Below are 12,197 nucleotides of genomic sequence, written 5' to 3' on the forward strand. Positions count from 1 at the left end.
ATAATTTCTTAATCTTGTTCAACAGCCATTTTCGACTTATTTGCAAGAATAGAATACAAAGTGTATATGGTGAAACTGGATAACAATAATAACAATATTGAAAGGCTAAATGAATTCAACCACAAAACCCTAGCCTAACAATCAACAAAGATCCACCATAACATATGAAGATTACCTAAGACAATGCAAATCACATGAAATCACAAAGATTATACCATCACATGTCCAATAGGGTTTTGATCTCCATTCTTCCTATCTCCATTGATCTTGCTTGATATATTTGCTCTCAGATTTTATATGCACAAGAGCTCAACAAAGAACGGAATGTGGTTGCAAGTAGGATCGTAGTGTAGTCAATTGCATAAAAGATGATTAGCATGAATGATTAGGATGATTGATTAGGGTTTGATAGTGAAGGAAGCATCTCCTTATATAGAAGACACTATATGAAATGGAGGGATAAGATTGAGAGGTGTAAAAGGAGGTCGGCTATGATTAGAGGGTAGGTAAAAGAAATAATAAAATAATGAAAGCGGTAGGTAGTGTATGAATTAAGAGATGAATGACATGTGTCATGGGTAGAAAAGGCTAATGAATTAATTAAATAAATAAAGATTTATTTAATTAATAGAAGAAGTAGGATAATTAAATAAATAAGAATATTTATTTAATTTAGGAAAAGGATAATTTAAATAAATAAATGTATTTATTTAAATGAGAAATAAGGCTAGAAGAGGATAAATGAATTAATTAAATAAATAAAAATTTATTTAATTAATAGATGAATTAGGCTTAGATAATTAAATAAATAAAATATTTATTTAATTAGACATGACAATTTTAGGTGTCTACATTTTGCCCCTCTTTGAGACAATGCGGCTTGTCGCGTTGTTTCAAAGAAGATAAGATGAACTGATATAGAGTTGCCCTAGAATGGGAATGATATGCCTCCTCGAGAGATTGGATGAAAATGTCTGAAAAGATTGCAGACAATCTCTCGATAAGAAAGAAAGGTTAGAATGGATTGACCAGATAAAGTGACAAAGTCACGGGATAAAGAAGACTAACTCGGAAGACGAGGGCTAGGGGTAGTCTATAAGATAGACCACGGGGGAAATACATCCTCATTGTCATCCACGCATCCACAAGAGCATATTGTAGAGCGAAAATAGAGCAAGAGCAGTCAGCAGCGATGGCTTTCACTCACAGATTCGACCGCGTTCGCCGATTTCAGAGGCCAGCAGAGGCAGGAGAGCCGGTAAGTACCACCAAACCTCCTCGTATTTTGACGCATTTAATTTTGTCATTAATGCATGTCGAATAGGGTAATAAATGCGCTTAGACTAGGGTCCAAAAAGTGTCAAAAAACGTTTAGGCACGTCTGCGTTGGTGCCAGACGCGTCTGTGTTCGATAGGCGCGTCTGTGTTTGTGCCAGGCGCGTCTATGTCTGGACCCGCGTCTGTGTCAAATGCGGCCGCGTCTGTGATGTTCAGGCGCATTTGTGCCAAGAAGGCACGTTTATGTCAACTAGGCGCGTCTATGCAAAGCATAGGCACGTTTGTGTCAGGTAGGCGCGTCTGTGTTGTTCAGGCGCGTCTATGCAGTTTTTGAGCGCGTTTATGTCATGTAAGCGCGTTTGCATTTGAAAAGTATCAATTGCATCTTCTAGGTCAAATCGGCAGTTCTGTGATGAACATATGCTGTCGATTGGATAAGCTGCTGAGAGGATACACTCAAGCAGGTCCTCTAGGAAGACTAGGATAGATCAAGGCACTTTGTGATGAACAGTGAGTACCAAGATAGAGTACTTTGTGATGAACAAGGAGTACTGAAATATGAGCAGCACTTTGTGATGAACAGGGAGTGCAAATATGAGTAACACTTTGTGATGAACAGGGAGTGTCACACACGTAGTACTTTGTGATGAACAGTGAGTACCACTAGGATAAATAGCAACACTTTGTGATGAATAGTGAGTGTCACTAAGGTAGAAGCAACACTTTGTGATGAACAGTGAGTGTCACTAGGATAGATAACCATATGCATTTAGATAGCAAGTAGCATTTTGTGATAAACAATGAATGCCACTATAACTGACATGATTGAGTTGTTTAACTGCAGGAGTATTTGTCGATTCTAGAGTCACGGGAGAGATTCCCCTCGACTCAGAGGTTGCAATCTGAGTTGACGGCCGAGGACAGAGCCGCTATCGATGAGATGGGTCTGAGACATGTACTGAATGTGCCTGAGTTTCGGGCAAATATGGGTTTGCTGACTGCGCTAGCTGAGAGATGGCACTCTGAGACGTGCACATTCCATTTGCCTATGGGTGAGATGACAGTCACCCTAGAGGATGTATACAAGATTCTGCGGGTGCAGATCGATGGGGAGTTGATCCCATACAATCGAGATGGAGATTGGAGATGAGGGCAGGACACGTGGCATGGGACACCATGACAGCCACAGGGTTAGCATTGTCAGCAGTGATCGGAGGAGCTATCAGTGGGTTCCTATGTCCGGATAGGGCGACACGGGGATTGGCTGTGGGCTGGGGGGAGCACTGGAGACGCTGATGACATAGCATACCGGATATGCCTGGGGACCGTGTGTGCTGGCACACTTGTATTACGAGCTACATCAGTTTGTTTATCATGGATCAGTGGGATTGGGCTATGGAGTGACACTGCTGCAGGTATGGACCTACGAGCATCTGTCGGTTACCCGATCGATACACTTTAGGGGCAGAGGTCATGGACGCAGCTTTGTACATTTACATGACATGATCACATCACAGCCGCGGATTGGCAGGCTAGAGTACTGGCGGCGAGTGATTGATGACATTGATGAGGTCATATGGAGACCATATCTGGGCTATGAGGAGTGGGAGGATGATGCAGTTGAGCTACCGTACACCTTTCGGAGTAGGTACCTGATTGGGCGGACGCCCTATGTGCTAGAGAGGCAGCTGGTAGACAGGATTGGCCGACAGTTTGGTCGGATTCAGAGGATGCCCCGGGGATCAGGCATGTATGCCCGCACAGTCAGAGATCAGGCACAGTTTGGGTCGCTACTATCATATGATCAGGTAGTGACTCAGCTGGTGGAGATGATACCTCTTCCTTGGGACATGTGGCCTGAGATCGAGGACACCGAGATGGATGCTAAGTATACAGCATATTGGGCAGAGCATCCATTCCCTCGATTGACAGATCCAGGAGAGGCACTGGAGGGAGATGGCGGTGGTGACGAGGATGATGGTGGAGGCGAGGGGGGTCGAGGCCAACGGAGGAGGAGAGGAGTAGTTGGGGAGAGGCGAGTTGCACCTCGGAGGGAGGGTGGAGAGGAGAGGCAGGCTCGGGTGGTGAGGGGTCACGGTGGATTGCCTTTACAGGTGCCAGCAGCACAGGGTCCCAGGCAGGTGCAGATACAGGGACAGGGACAGAGACAGGTACTAGTACAGGTACAGGGACAGGTACAAGGGCAAGCACCCGCAGAGGAGGAGCCACAGGCAGGGGTAGAGGCAGAGGGGGTTGACCTAGTGGAGGCTGAGCTGCTGGATCTGAGGAAGATCTGCCAGGGCCAGCCAGATGAGATTCAGGATCTGGAGAGGGAGAGGGATCGGCTCAAGACTAGACTCAGGGATACTGAGCGAGAGCGGGATCAGGCTATCCAACGCTACACAAAGGCTGAGATAGCACTGAGGGCTGGGAGGCAGGCAGCAGAGGACACAGGGGCCGGATATGCCTATGTCCTGCAGGCAGGAGAGGAGATAGCCTACTGGAGGGACCTCTACTATGGTGCAGTACCAGCAGATCAGCGGGCGAGGAGCTTCCATAAACCATCGCGTACAGCGATAGCTACGGGAGGGAGCCGGAGGAGACAGGCATCGAGTGGTGGGGTCATGGGTCCTCCACCACCACCAGATAGAGGAGACAGGAGGGATGATCCTGGGGCGGGTCCTTCAAGGGCTCAGATTCCACCGAGGCTAGGCGGCTCCGAGGGAGGGAGTTCATCATAGCCTTAGAGGGCTCCCTATGTATCAGTTTTGTACCATTTTTGTATTGTAGACACCTGCGGGTGATTGTAGCCATATGATTTTTGACATCATTGTATTATGACACTTTATGATTATATATGAGATGATTCATCTTTGCGGCAGCTATATGCATATGTACCTATGTGATGAGATGTTCTTATGTGATGCTTATGATATGGATGCAAATATGTATATGATGCAATGCAATATTTTTGTTCTTTTATGTTTTAAAATATTATGGCAATGCAAATGTAAATGTATGAAGTGCAGATGAATATGATAATGCAAATGATTATTGTGCTTACAGGTGTTGTGTGCAGGATGTGATGCAGTTGTGATATCTATATGTATGTATGAAATGCTTATATGTGGTAATGCAGGTGAAACTACATGAAATGCAAATGTTTTTGGTGTGTCATTATACTCAGTCATGTGATAGTAGGCTACGCGGCCTCGAGAAGGATGATGGAAGTCAATCAAGAAAGGAGGGATGAAAGACAAGATATGAAAGTGAAAGAGCTTCTTGTGCATTATCATCATTGAGCTTTATTATGGCAAGATAGGTTATGACAATCGAGGCATATGTTCGACCCAGAAAGTCATTGTACCTGTTTGCATGGAGATAAGACAGTCACAAACAAGGAATGCCCCAGTTCACACTAGACTCACGGTGTCCTCATATCCTTTAACAAGTCATAGCATTACTAAGAGACAATCCACAGACAGCAAGTACAAATAGGTGACGATACCCCATCCTCGCCTTTCTAGTCAAAGACATCCTGGAGATAGAATCTCTAGTCAAAGACATCCTGGAAAAGCTAAAAGACATGTCACCAAAAAAGATGAAATCAAAGAAAACCAAGACTCGACACCAACATCCCTGTAGTCCTCAAGTTTAGTGTCTCTTGTCACTTGTATAAGTCTTATTTGATTGTGGTCACAATGTTTACTTTCACAAAAAGGATAGATAGCACTGAACCATAATGTTGTCTAAGTCTGTTGAAAGATTTGATTTGTTGAAGCCCATTGTTGCTGTCTGAAACTGACTGAATCCATGAAACTAATACTTTATTGCGGAGAATATGAAACTTTATTGCGGATCTGTGATGCAAATGTTGCTTTATTGTGGATTGTGCGCGAATAGACTGAAGAAAGCTGGAAGAAACTGTACTCCTCGAAACATGTGATGTTCTCAGTTCCACACCCATCACTAGACGTAGGATTTGCCTTAGCCACAGATAGGATCTGATTTATTATGGATGGAAAGGGATGAAAAGGAATGTTTATTATGAATGGCTAACCAATCTTGGGTAGATCAATAACAAACCATGATGGGAATGGGTAAGTTTATTATGAACGAATAGGTTGTGAGTGTGTGCAAAGTGAAATGATGAAAGAGAATCCTGAAGGAGGGAGGAGCAATGTCTCTACGCATGGCGCTGGTGACCCAGTTTTCACCATGGTACTTGCCCAGGGCACCACCGAAGTGGTTTTCACCGTTGGACGAAATTATTTCTCTTTACTTTTTCGATTTTTCAATGTTTTTTGTGTCACAAGGTGCCTGTTTGTCAGGTTTTCACCAAGTAATGATTTTTTTGTTTTATAATTTTTTTTGTATTTTTGAATTAGGATACTCTGAAGAGCTATGTGTAGAACCTGCGAAGGTGCATGCTATTGATAGGATCCTCCAAAGGTTCACCTTCTGTAGTTGAAAGCTGATATGCACCAGATCCATATGCTGCTGTAATGATGTAAGGACCAAGCCAATTTGGTTCGAACTTGTCCTTCTTCTCTCTGTCTTGTTAATTTTTAAGATTTTCTCTGAGAACTGAGTCACCTACCTCAAATGTGCGAGGCTTGACCTTGTGATTGTAGTTGTGACTCATTCGTTGTTGGTAAGTCTTAAGATGATTAAAAGCAGTTTGTCTTCGTTCATCTAATAGTTCCAGCTCTTATAAGCAAGAGACCCTGTAGTCTTCATCACTGATGATGTTTTGCAAAGAGACCCGTAAAGAGGGTAGCTCGACCTCAATAGGCAAGATGGCTTCAGAACCATAGACTAGTGAATAGGGTGTAGCTCCTGTAGGTGTACGGACACTTGTGCGGTAGGCCCAAAGTGCAGGATTAAGTTGGATATGCCAATTACGACCAGCATCGTCGACTGTCTTCTTTAGGATTTTAAGGATTGTTTTGTTAGATGCCTCAGCTTGGCCATTACCTTGGGGGTAGTATGGTGTGGAAAAATGATGGGAGATATGGAAGCGGTCACAAAGTTCGCGAACATCCTGATTTTTTAAGGGACGCCCATTATCAGTGATAATGGAAACAGGAATACCGTATCGGCAAATGATATAGTTAAGGATGAATGTAGCAATCTATTTTCCAGTAACTTGTGTGAGAGGCATGACTTCAATCCATTTTGTAAAATACTCTGTGGCAGTGATAATGAATTTATGACCATTGGAAGAAGGAGGGTGAATCTTGCCTATGAGATCGAGTCCACATTGACAAAAGGGCCAAGGAGACGCAAGTGGTTGAAGTTCTTGTGCTGGCGCATGTATGAGGTCTCCATGAATTTGACATTGCTTACATTTCTTGACAAACTGATATGAGTCTTTCTCCATATTGGGCCAGTAATATCCAGTCCTGATGAGTTTCTTGGCCAAGGTAGAACCACTAGCATGTGGACCACATATCCCTTCATGCACTTCCCGTAACGCAATCTGAGCTTCGTCGCTTTCTAAACATCTAAGAAGAGTGTCATCTAGACCTCGCCGGTATAGGATATCAGCTAAAATGACATATCGAGAGGATTGGCGAATGAAAGTGCGACGTTGGTTATTTGATAGAGCAGGAGGTAAAGTATTGTCACGTAGGTATGTGAAAATGGAACCATATAACTGGGATTCAGGACCAATAACGCATATCGTCTCAGTAGGCATAATCTCATATGAAGGGACCAAAAGGTTATCCACCAAGAACTCATAGCGGGTCTCGTTTGGAGGTAAATCAATCAGGGAAGCAAATATAGCCATGACATCTGCGGCGTGATTCTGCTCTCTTGGTATCTGCTCAAAGTCTATCTTTGTAAAATGTTGTTTCAGGTCATCCACCATTTGTTTATAAGGCATTAATTTCTCATCTTTTGTTTGGTAATCATCAGTTGCTTGACGGATGACAAGTTGCGAGTCCCCAAAAACACGAAGTTCCTGGATCTTCCATTGAACTGCAATTCGTAATCCTGTTGTTAATGCCTCATATTCCGCTATATTGTTAGTGCAAGGAAATGATAAGCGGTATGATTTTGGTATAGAATCCCCTTGAGGAGTTATAAAGAGGATGCCAGCTCCTGCCCCATGTTGTGTATATGAGCCGTCAAAGTATAGTTGCCATGGCTTTACATGTGACATTGTCAAAATGGATTCATCTGGAAATTTTGAACTTAGAGGAACATCATCTATCATGGGAGCATCTGCTAATTGATCTGCGATGGCTTGTCCTTTGATTGCTTTTCTATCCACATATTCGATGTCGAATTCACTCAGTATCATTACCCATTTGGCCAGTCGCCCAGTAAGTGTTGCCTTATTGAGAAGGTATTTCAATGGATCTATCCTTGCAACTAACTTTGTCTTATGAGTGAGCATGTAATGTCGTAATTTCTGTGAAGCAAAGACCACAGCGAGGCAGGCGCTCTCAATTGGTGTGTAGTTTAGCTCATATCCCACCAATGTGCGACTGATATAATATACTGCTTTTTCCCTGCCTTCAGCAATTTATTGCGCTAAGAGTGCCCCCAATGCTGTTGGAGTAGCTGAAATGTATAATAACAGTGGTTGATCTGGAACTGGTGGCATCAGAACTGGTGGATTTAGAAGATAATCTTTGAGCGTCTGGAAAGCCTGTTGACAGTTGTCATCCCATTTGAATTTGATGTTTTTATGTAGCAGGTGCTGAAAAGGATTACACTTATCTGCCAGTTGTGCTATGAATCTTCGAATGGACTGGAGTCTGCCCTGTAAGGATCGAAGTTGACTGATATTTCTTGGTGGTTGCATTTCCAAGATAGCTTTGACTTTTGCTGAATCCGCTTCAATTCCTCTTTTAGATACAATGAATCCTAGGAGCTTCCTAGAGGTTACTCCAAAGACACATTTCTTAGGGTTTAATCTTACTTTGTATTTTTCCAACCGATCAAAGGCAACTGAAAGTATGTCCAAATGTGTATTTCTGTCTATTGATTTGACCAAGAGGTTGTCAACATAATCTTCCACAGTTGCATGCATGAGATCATGAAAGATAGTAGTCATGGCTCTTTGATATGTAGCACTTGCATTCTTTAACCCGAAAGGCATGACATTCCAGCAGAAAGTTCCCCATGGACAAGTAAATGATGTTTTGTGTTGATCCTCGGGTGCGATTCTTATCTGATTATAGCCAGAGAATCCATCCATTAATGATAGCATTTCATGACTTGCTGTGAGATCAACAATCAAGTCAATGTTTGGTAATGGGAAGTCATCCTTTGGACAAGCTTTGTTGATGTTTCTAAAATCTGTGCAAATTCTGATGCTGCGATCTGGTTTACTGACAGGTACCAAGTTGGAGATCCATTCAAGATAATCAATTGGGCGTATGAATCCGACATCGAGTAATTTCTCAAGTTCTGCTTTGACTAGTAATGCCACTTGTGGATGCATTTTTCTTAATTTTTGTTTTATTGGTTTTGCCCCCGGTTTGACTGTCAAATGATGCATTACCAAATCCAGATCCAATCCAGGCATATCAGCGTATGACCAGGCGAAGTTGATTTGTCGCTTTTTGAAGAAACTTATGAATTTTGACCTTTCAGACTCTGTCAGTGATTGAGCTAGGAATATGTTGTGTGGAACCTCTTCTGTACCGATGTTTGTTTTGATAGTCTCTTCTACCAACATGGATGATTTTTCCTCATAAGATGCTGGAAGAATGTCGAGCCTTCCATCTTTGGGTGCCTCAGAGAGGTTTTCACCCTCAGATACGTCCTTTCTTTTTACTTTTTTGGGGTCAGATAGTGCCACAGTGTGGTTTTCGCCATAAGACCCTTGATTTGTTCTTATTTTCACATTTTTGCAACTGGAAGGTCCGACACCCTCACCAAAATATGCTACGCTATTGAGTTCTATAGTGTATCCCGCTTTATGGTCTCTAGGGGGAAGATCATCTCGTATGCCTAGATAGTCAATAAAAGCTTCATCATTTTGGAATGTATCCAACTGTGCAGGTCCTTCATGATCCCAGTCAATGAGTTGGTGGTGAACAAGGGGAAGGTCGTTAATGTCTTCGAAGTTAGCGGGGCTAAGAGTGAAGATGTGGTTATATTCGGGTATGTCAAGGTAATTATCGAGGTCATCGATGGCACTCTCCTCATCAGTCTTGATCGCGAACGAATCAAAATTATCATCACTAGTAGCGCATTCCGGAACAGGTGTTCTCGTCCTATGTGATTTCAACCTAGAACCTTGAGACAAGGACTGTGTACACTCCTCATGGGTTGTTTCTTGACCAACTCTGAATTTGTTATAAAACTCCTCCTCTTCTGTGGGTTCACCTGGCTCTCTGAATGTCTGGGTGAGCTCGTAGTCACTGGAAGACTTGTCGGAACCCCATTCCCATTCGTTGGAATCTGTGGAATAGCGATTCTCTTGTTGAATTTTGGCAGCTTTGATTTGTAAGGCTTCTTCTGTCCTTTGGGTGTGGACCTTGGAAGTTAAGAAACCAAGTCCTTTCAAGCGTTCCTTCTTGAGAGTCAATTCAGGTTGCAAAGGTTCAATGATGCCTTCCTTTCGTAACCCCAGAGGGCTTTTTCCATCATACCTGAATTTTTGTAGAATTTTGAAGCCTTTGCCATATTTCTCACATGGAAGATTGATGTGGTCTTGTGTTTCTTCTTCATTATCTCTGAAAAGCATTTGGTATAAATCTTCCTCTTCTAGTTCACCCCATCTTTGAAAGGTAGTAGGGTCCCATTTGAGCGTCATGATGGAGATTTGCTTGTTAGGATGTGGTCTTCCATATTCTTTTGGGGAACTCATGACTTGTCTTAAGTACATGGTCTGATTGAAAGTATATTCCCCCATGCCTTTGTCCTGAAACTTGCCTTTAAGCTCACCTTGTTTGGATGTCAAAGGTTTTAATGACTCAGGATCAATGTATGCCGATGAAGGAACAGCTTCCCGATTACTAGGAATGATGGTCTCAATCTTTGATTTCAGGTTATTGCAATATATGAATGGATTAGGATCACCGTTAACTGTTACTTCCACTCCATTATGAGGAAACTTAATGCATTGGTGATATGTGGATGGGACTGCCCTCATTTCATGGATCCCAGGACGTCCTAACAATATGTTATAAGTGAGATTTAAATCCAGGACTTGACAGATCACATCCTTTGTAACTGGCCCAACTCTGAGAGGTAAGATGATTGTACCCTTGGATGAACGCTCTTCATCATCATATGCCTTAATGGTGATCCTATTTATAGAATTCACAGCTTTATCAGAATATCCCAATTGTGTGATAGTGCTTAATGTGCAAATGTTCAGACCTGCTCCTCCATCTATCAGGACTCGTTTTATTCGATGTTTGTGTATGAAGGCTTCAATGTGTAATGGCGCATTATGCGGCTGACTTACAGAGGCGTCATCAGCTTCTGTGAAAGTAAGGGAGTGTGGAATGGAAAGGTATCCCACCATGGCTTGAAACTGGTCCACGTTTAGATCAGTAGGGACAGCAGTATCTCTCAAGATTTTGTCAAGAATGGCTTTATGTGCGGGAGATATGCGTAATAGTTCAAGGATTGAAATGAGCGCGGGTGTCTTCCCTAACTATTCTATAAGGTCATACTTAGGTTTGGTTGATGAAGAAGTTGTGTTTTTAGTTGGTGCACCTTGCAAAGTGATTTTACCTTAGCGGGTTGTAACATGACATTCAGAGGTAGGTTCAGAAGAAGATCCAACACCTTTTAGGAGAATCCTGGGTCTCTGGGTAGAATTCTCAGACGTTTTGTCCTTGATGATAATGGTAGAGACATAATTGTCCATCGAGATGTGATTGATAGTTGAATCATAGTTGTAGGATGCTCTGGTCCCTTGTCATGTTTTGGGAATGGTTCCTTAAACATCTCATGTTCTTGATTAGATGAATGTCCCTCAATCTCAATATCACCTCTATCAATGAGATCTTGTATGATGTTCTTCAGTCGATGACAATTTCCTGTCTTATGACCCTTGCTCTTATGAAATTCACAATACTCATCATCGTTCCACCAATTTGGTTTAACCTTTGGTTCATATGGAGGAAAATCTGGAACTGTGATTACCTTGTTTGCCACTAGCTTCTTGAAGACTGACTCAAGTGGTTCTCCCAATGGGGTGTACTTCCTTCATGATCTGGAAGTTGTTTGAGTATTCACTTGATTGTTTGTAGAACTTGATCCCGAAAAGATGACTTTGGGTCGCACTGCGTTGGCATCAACAACACCATCATTGACCGTGTTCTTGTTTTTATTCCAAAATCTTGGCTTGTCTTTTCCTTTAAAGTCATCTTTGTTTTCCTTGAATATCTTAATGACTCCTTGTTCAATTAGGACATTTTATGTCGCTAAGCCCTTTTCTATGACGTCCTTGAAGGTGGACAAACAAGCTTTTCTTAGATCATAGCCAATGTCTTTGTTAACATTTTGGGTGAACATTTCTACCATTTGTTTTTGTGGAATTTCACAAGAACATCTGTTGGCTAGATTTCTCCATCTTTGTAAAAATGATGCAAAAGATTCTCCCTCTTTTTGCTTGGTGTTGCACAAAGTAGCGACTGATATGTCTGTCTCTATGTTGTAGGAGAAATGTTGAATAAATGCCTCTGCTAAGTCACCCCATGACTTGATTCCAGGTGGAAGTTGGGAGAACCATTCCATAGCTTGATCACCTAAGCTTTGTGGGAATAATCTCATCAAATATGTCTCTTCTGCTGCTACCTCAATGCAAGCTGTGAAAAATTGTCTTATGTGTGCCTTAGGATCCCCTTTTCCTCTATACTTATCAAATTTAGGCATCACAAAGTGTGTAGGAAAAGGAGGCATTCGAATGCTCTTGTCAAATGGATAAGGACATATTTCTC

This window comes from Cryptomeria japonica, chromosome 8 (assembly GCF_030272615.1).
Source record: "Cryptomeria japonica chromosome 8, Sugi_1.0, whole genome shotgun sequence".
Classification (NCBI taxonomy): Eukaryota; Viridiplantae; Streptophyta; class Pinopsida; order Cupressales; family Cupressaceae; genus Cryptomeria; species Cryptomeria japonica.